Genomic DNA, 7,504 nt, shown 5'->3' with positions numbered 1-7,504 from the left:
TGAAAAAGAAGACAGCTTAACTGCCAGAAAGTTAGTATATGTGTACACACTCATAGAGAAGCAGAGCTGGAAGTGACCTTGAGAGGTCATCTAGTCCAACTCCTTGCCTGAGGCAGGATCATCCCCTCTCCAAATCACCCTGTACAAGCCCACTGTCTAACCTCTTAGCAACCCTGACACAACCCAAGGCGAGACATCTAGCCACTCCAGTCAAAATCCCCAGCCTTGGCTACAGCCAACACCCAATGCCTCTGAGGAAGGCACATGGGAAGAGGAGCGAGGTTGAAGGAGGCTGGTCTGGGCCAGGATTCTGGTTACTGGCTGGCAGCTTTTGCAAGTGAAGATCCAGTGCTTTGCCACTGCCACTCTTTGGCTTGCCAAGCCCTGACTAAGGAGTCTGGTTCACTCTGCTAACAGCTGTTGCAAGCCGTGAGCCAGCATTTTGGTATTCTCAGGTGCAGCTCAATTGCTGTGCTAGATAACTGGCATTTTCAGCTAGCAGAAACTTGCAGTGAGATTGCAACAGCAGCCACCTGTGATGGAAAACTTAATCGTCTCTGCAAACAACCTACATACAACTGACTGACTCATTCTCCACCATCTCCCAATAGAGGTCATGAAGACAGTAAACAACTGGCCGCACATGGTTTCCTTCCAGTAAAGGACATATAGTCAGTCAACAACTGGACTTACTCAGGTATTGATGAACTTTCTGCTTGGAAGACCCCAACCATGATGGCATCCTTTTCATGCTACAACCTATGCTCTAGAAGTTGTGCTTGTGGCAGAAAGCCACCTTGGTTTCTCCCCAAAATCTCTGCCCTGTGACAATGTGATTAAGATGGGCCAGCACAGAGGATTCACACCTCAGCCTGTCTCTTTAGGTAACCCGAGCTGGCTGCAGTCCTGAGGGAGGGGGGAAACCTGCTCCCTCTGCCTACGTGACTGGCATCAGCTACCTGGGTGAGGGGCATCTACCTGGTGGGCTGGAATCTGCCCAGTAACTCGTGATGTATTTCAAATTGGTTGGCGGACAGTCAATCGGAGCTGGCCTCCACTGGACCAGGTGAATGAGGTCACAGGGGCTATATAAGTTAGGACTGCCCAGGAGGTGGGGGCAGCAGCCATGCGGGGGACACAGAGGAGCTTTACCATCCGAAACTGGCTCTTTCCCCCAAAACTCACGAGCTAGAAACTGCCTGCCTCCAAAGGGAAACTTCACCGGCCTTTGGAAGATGCTTGCGAGTACGCTACTCGAGATCTGATTAGATATTTAGCTGGCAGTAACTCAGATGCGTGATCAAAAGGCTACCTCAGCCAGACTGTTTGCTCTTTAGGATTTCTAGGGTATTGCTCAATCTTGTACCCTATTTTCACCCTACCCCTGTAATCAATAAAGTTCTCCTTTGTGACCGGTGTAGGAAAGTTATTGAGGGGTGGGTCTAAATTATGCCCAAGAGGCCCCTTAGGTCTGCGGACTAAGGGAGACTTTACTTTTTTGCACCCAGACTTGGGGAAGTGCCCCAAGTGCCTGTACTGGGTTAAGTACTCGTAGGACATTAGGCCTGTGTTTCCCCGAGGACACAGGGCCGAGTGAGTCCTTTCTCGGGGTGGTGGCAGCTACGTTACCCCCAGGCTAACGAGTGTGCTCCAGGAAGGGGGTCAGCTGGACGTAAGGCGCCCCTAGGGAGGCATCCGGCGCCTGGGAGGTGGGCGGCTCAACGCAGGAGCGTCCCCCACTGGCCCACCGCAGTGCTACCCTAGCTCAATAGGCTAAAGTATTCTTGGCAAACTAACAAGATGCCTGCTTTAAAATGTCTGCTCAGGAAACAACCAGCATTCAACACAGGAGTCATTTTTTACTAGTTTCAGACTTACCCGACCTTCAATCACTCATCCCACTCCTGCCTTCAGAAACCCAAAGGCACATGCACTGGGTAACAGCCCCCGCAAATTCTGTATTTGGCACCAGTTTCGTTAAGAGACTGACCATGCTAGCCCATTTAAGTGGGATTTTCAAAGGTGATTCAATGATTTAGGAACACAAGTCCCATTGTAAGTCAGGAGGAATGAATTCACCAAAAAGCTTATCTTACAGAGATTATCAGGAGAAATGCTGATTCATGATATGACAGATATGCATTAACAGGTCAGCTTCTTTAACTCTGCAGCCTCATCTTTGCTTGATAAATTAATTCAAGCTCTGATTTGAGTTTTGACTCTAACTTGAGGCCCTTCCACAGACAAAACTCCTTATCCCACATCAAATGGGGCTTTTAAATTAAACCATCAGATCTGTCAAGGGGCCAAAGTTCAAGTCAGCATAGTTAGTCAGCTGCAAACACCTCTACCCTAGGGTGCTTGAGTGTTATCTTGCAGTGCGGCTGCTCACACACAAGCAAGGCTAACTTGAGAAGAGAGACCTTGCATGCAGATGACTCAAGTTCATGCTGCAATGAAGACAAGCCTTGTATCCTTCTAGGGAAAAATCTTTTTTTAGGTATATCACTTGTTACTAATTGCCATCGATATGGTGTTTGAAGACCGTCTGCCCTTTTTGCCCCATCAGCGCATTGCTTACCGTTAAGGGCACATTGAAAGCATACTGTTCACCATTAAAAATCCTACATTTACCAATACCTTCCTTGTTATTTCCAGTATTAAACTCCATGCAGAGTAGAAGAAAACTAAAACACCACTATGCAGGAATTGCTGATATTAGTTGCCTTGTCACTATATGCAGATGCCTAATAAAAACAGCCAGACTATAATGTCTTACTATCATTACCCTGTATCCAAATATTCCCACACAGAAATGCATTCATCCTTCATGCATCGGTTGGAAGTCTGCTCGACAGTTTTCAAATATAGAAATTTAAAGAAAGAATCCAAATGACAAACTTTAAATCTAGAGGAGAAAAAAAATCTTTTAAAAATATTCTTCATATTTTTCTGATTCGGTAAAAAAAAATAAAAAAATACAGTTGTACGTTTTTCAAGCTGGAGTGGAAACAATGTAAAACAATGCTGGTGATCTCTGGTAACCTCATGATGATTTAATATACAAGCAAGATTTTTCCGTGCACACGTGAAGCTTTCCTGACACTAGCGTGACCCCTCTGACAGACTGCTCACAGGTAACTGGGAGGCAGAGTTGGGTCCGCAAAATCAGAGCATCCAAAAGCAGCAAGGAGCTTCCACAGTCCAGGGTGCCAAAACCACTCTCTTCACATCAGAGGAGTTTTTAGTGCACAAGAAACTCCCTCTCCATTCTTCTCTCATACACAAAGATATTAAACTGGACACATATATGGATTAAAACATTATAATTTAACACCTGCACACAGACACTGTCAAAGCATTACTCATATTCCCATTTTCTCTCATGAACCTCCTCCCACACCTAATCTACAGAACTGTTGGAGTTTTTCCAGCCTTGCAGTTTCTACGGAGTTTAGAAATTTGGGAGAAAAATAACAAGGACAACGTTATATGGGGGTTTCCTGAAATCCCCACACCTATATTTTTTTTATTAATTTAGTGGTTGAAAAGCTTTTTTTTTAGAATCTCAGCATTGCAATGAGTGCTCCCTTTTAATCCTAATACTGACCAGCTCTATTACCTACTGGAATCCTATTGGGAAACTTGAAACTAAGACGTGTTTTCCTTACACCAGAACCCTTCTCCTTCGACAGCTCTTCAGGTCTATTGGGAATGAGCTCTTGGTCGTAAGCCACATCCCAGCATACAGGTGATTCCAGCAGGAAAAACAAAATGACATGATGCTATTAAAAAAAACTCACCTTCTTAGTAGAGAGCCAGATGGTTAAACAGACCCCTGCTGCAAATTTAATCCAACCAACCAACGTGTCTCCCATAGCTCCTGCTTCAGCCCTCTGACCTCCAGCCTTTTGTCACCTGTTCCTTTTCCTTGCTCCACCACTCCCTTTCTGTTGCCCTATTTTCTCCTGCTCTCTATCTCATTGACCTCAGCTCTACTTCATAATCTCCCGAACTCCACTCCTGGGTTGCCTGTTCCTAATAGCGTGCCCAGGATGGTAAAAATCCACCCAAATTGTTTATATAAAATAACAGTGTTTTAACATAGCAAAGATAAATGCAATGAAAGGTATGTTTTTAAAAGAAATCCAAGTTAAGTATCTTGTCAGCCAAAGCAATTGCGTGTCTGTGCATTCCTTGGCTGTTATTCTGTATGCCTAACCCAATGGAACCATGCTTTCGGTTAGTCCTCACCCAAAACAATGACTAACACCCCCCTCTCTCCCTTCATTTCCACCTTCCATTGCACTTTTTGTTTGCTCATTTGTTAGCAACCTGCCTTACATCTATACTTAACGTCCTGCCAACCACTAATCACCCACTACACTACGGATGTCAATGAGGTGAGTAGAGCAGGTCTGACCCATTCGATTGCAAGCTCCTTGGATCCTTGGGCAGGAGCAAGACGCTACACAATGCCTTCCACTCTTGACTCTAAGGAAAAGACAATAGAGACCAAATTATCCTCTCATTCCCAGTAGCGTTGACTACATATCATATTGGAAGTGTGCTGACGGGGTATTGTGGAGGAAGAGAATTGGCGCAGAGTGTGGTCCACTGCTGCTCCAGCTGAACCTAAGCAATAGACTTCCTTTTCCCAAGCTATCTGTCCAGTGCATGTCACCAATACCAGAAGCGTTCGATAGGAAAAAACTAATTTGAAAGTACTCGTCAGTTCAGTAAAGTTGCAGTTCAAATAAAAGATTAAAAATACACCTATTCCCCAAACTTCCTTGCAGTTCGCTGCTTGTTTCCACATTGACTTGACTAAAATTTTATCTGACTGCAAAACGTACAGTAGACAGCTAAGGAAAAGTGGCAAATTATCTATTTTTCCTCCTTTTCTTGCATCACATTTGGTAAGAATTAGGTAACTCTTCACATTAGGTGAACAGGAAGAAGAAGGGCAAAGGTAAAGTGGGAAAAAATTGAGGACGGAAAAACGGTATCACTGGCTGGGCACCAAGAAGTTAGAAAGTATGGAATGACTAGTGCAGAAGTTGGTCATGGGCAGCACGACTTGAACCAAATTAATCCAGGACTGAGTATTTGACAGTATTTGACTTGGCGACCTGTGGGAAGCGTGTTGGCAAATCTCAGCTTTGTTCTTAGCAAGCACCTGTCCCCATCACAAGATCATCATCACGGCTGATACAAAGTGAGGTCCCTGTCAAACATTTCTCTAAAGTTCAGACACACACTATGTGGGGAAATATAATAACCACAGTGACTGGGAAGAAATCCCTCTCTCAAAGTGAGCTCAGTCAGGAGCCAGATATGCTGAGTGATAATGTCTTCCACGTTCACCCCTCACTAACCCCGATTTCAGGTCTTGTGTATCCCTGAATTAACCTTGCTCTTCCTATGTGACAGTCTTGCCACTCTGCCCCCTCCACCGTGCAGGGAGGGGTGGTAGAGGGAATAGCAGTCTTTGTCCTGCAAGGAGCAGAGCATCTACTTTCCATTAAGCCCCTTCAGGACAAAAAACTAGCACGATCAAACCTCCAAGGATGGGCTCAACAGCCCAAACCTGCCCTTTACATGATGTTTTGGTGGAGTTCCCATCCACTCTGCCCCTCACGGTGAAAGCATCTCTTTCTCCACAGAGGCCAGCCTGCAGCAGCATTTCACGGCAAAATGCCTCCCCCCCACTGTAAATTAAGGGGTAATAAACTGTATTGCCAAAAGGCCTCTTTAAACTGCCATTCCAAGCCAGGGGCTATCCCAATTTAGCTATTTTAGTGTAAAACATTCCCTTAGGTTAGGAGAAACAGTTAAGTCAGCAAGAAAACTGTATGCACAACCAAGTCTCGGTGTTTTGGCTGCTTTGTTGCTCTATAGTGTGGCTAATTTGCATTTTTAACCCTTATCCTCAGGCAACATGATCACAGCTTATACAATACATTTTGTCCGGCAGAACCTGCTAGGGTGGCACAGATAAAATTCCATCCCACAAATAATTACTATAAATATCTCGGAGTAGTTCTGGTCTTTGCGCAACCTCAGACACTGTGAGATGCAAAGATATAGGAGTCTGGTTTCTGTCTCCCAGTTCTCATAGTTCTTGGACTACAATCCCTATATTCAGTCCATTTTCCCTTTGGGCTCACAATTTTTAAGTTTTAGATCCAGTCACACAAATGTCATCCCATTGCTTCCAGTTTAATTCCATTTCCCCAGCATCTCTTCATTTTCAACACAATTGGATCCCTGGTTGCTACATCCCCGTTTACAAGTCCATGTATCTAGCTTGTACCCCCACTATTTCCAGTCCAAATTCTCAGTCTGAGGCTCAATTTGTGCCTATGGGCTCTTCATTCTCTAGATGCTGGTACCTGTTTCAACAACATAGCAAGTCAAGTCAGTCCTAAGGCTGCTGCGACTGTTGGGGACTGTAGAAACCCTCCTCTACTCTGCCCTGTGTTTGGACATGGTTCCTGTAGGCCTGGGACTCAACCCGTCTAGTAGGAGGTTAGTTGAGTTGCTTTGCATCATTGGCGATTCTTTGGGCAAAGTGACCTGGTGGTGCCCATCTCCTCTCCAGGTACGGAGAGACTTAGCTCATTCACCCCTTAACAGGTCTTGGTTTTAGTCCTCGTGGGTGTCTACATACCCTCCTCACCAAGGTTAGCCCAAGTTGGGGCACTGGCTTAGTTGCCAACAACCCAACCGTGGAATAGGTTGTACTGGTTTGCATGGTACCAGATACTAGCAGGCCGAGAGGCCTGGCCTGACAGGTCAACAACATATAGGTTAATTTTATTACAATATAATGAATGAAAAAAAAATCAATTTACAGGAAATGTTGAACAGAGCATTGTTTTTATGGTGAAATCCCAAATATTCACTTTCTTTTGAAAGGCTGGTCAACCATCTTGCTTCCACTCAAACCAAGAGCATAAATAAAATTAAAATGGTTTCTGTTCTCTCTCTCCACCCATGTATGTTTCTTGTGCCATTTACCATCGGATTAAGTTCCCCTTGAATCATGGCCAGGGCAGGGAACTAGGAAACATGAACTGGGAAGGAAGAAAACTGCAGTTTCAGAGCATTAGTCATCACAGCGTGGAGGCAAGAAGCTCATTTTATTTGGAATTTGCCCCGACCTAGTTACACTGTGAGTTTTACTAATGTTAGTAACTAAGATCAGCAAAATCTCATGTTAGCATGTATTGATCCTGACCAGTGTGAAGCATGATGGGATTCTCAGGTTTCCTGAATTGCTTCATTTAAAGAGCTGGTGCCTGAAATTCTTGGGCAAGACTGGTTTAGTCGGTCAGACAAAACAGTGGTTTTCCAAAACTTATGCTACAACACAAGAGACACTTTCCTCATTTGTTTAGATACTAAAAAATCCCAGACTGCAAGGAAAGGGACCTTGGTTCCCTCACTCTGGAAGGGTTTGAAGTCATACAGCAATCAGACCTCTTGGCAGAGGTGATAT

Source organism: Crocodylus porosus, unplaced genomic scaffold (assembly GCF_001723895.1).
Source record: "Crocodylus porosus isolate Cpor-Errol unplaced genomic scaffold, CroPor_comp1, whole genome shotgun sequence".
In the NCBI taxonomy this organism is placed as follows: domain Eukaryota; kingdom Metazoa; phylum Chordata; order Crocodylia; family Crocodylidae; genus Crocodylus; species Crocodylus porosus.
Note: the sequence above shows the minus strand (reverse complement) of the source record.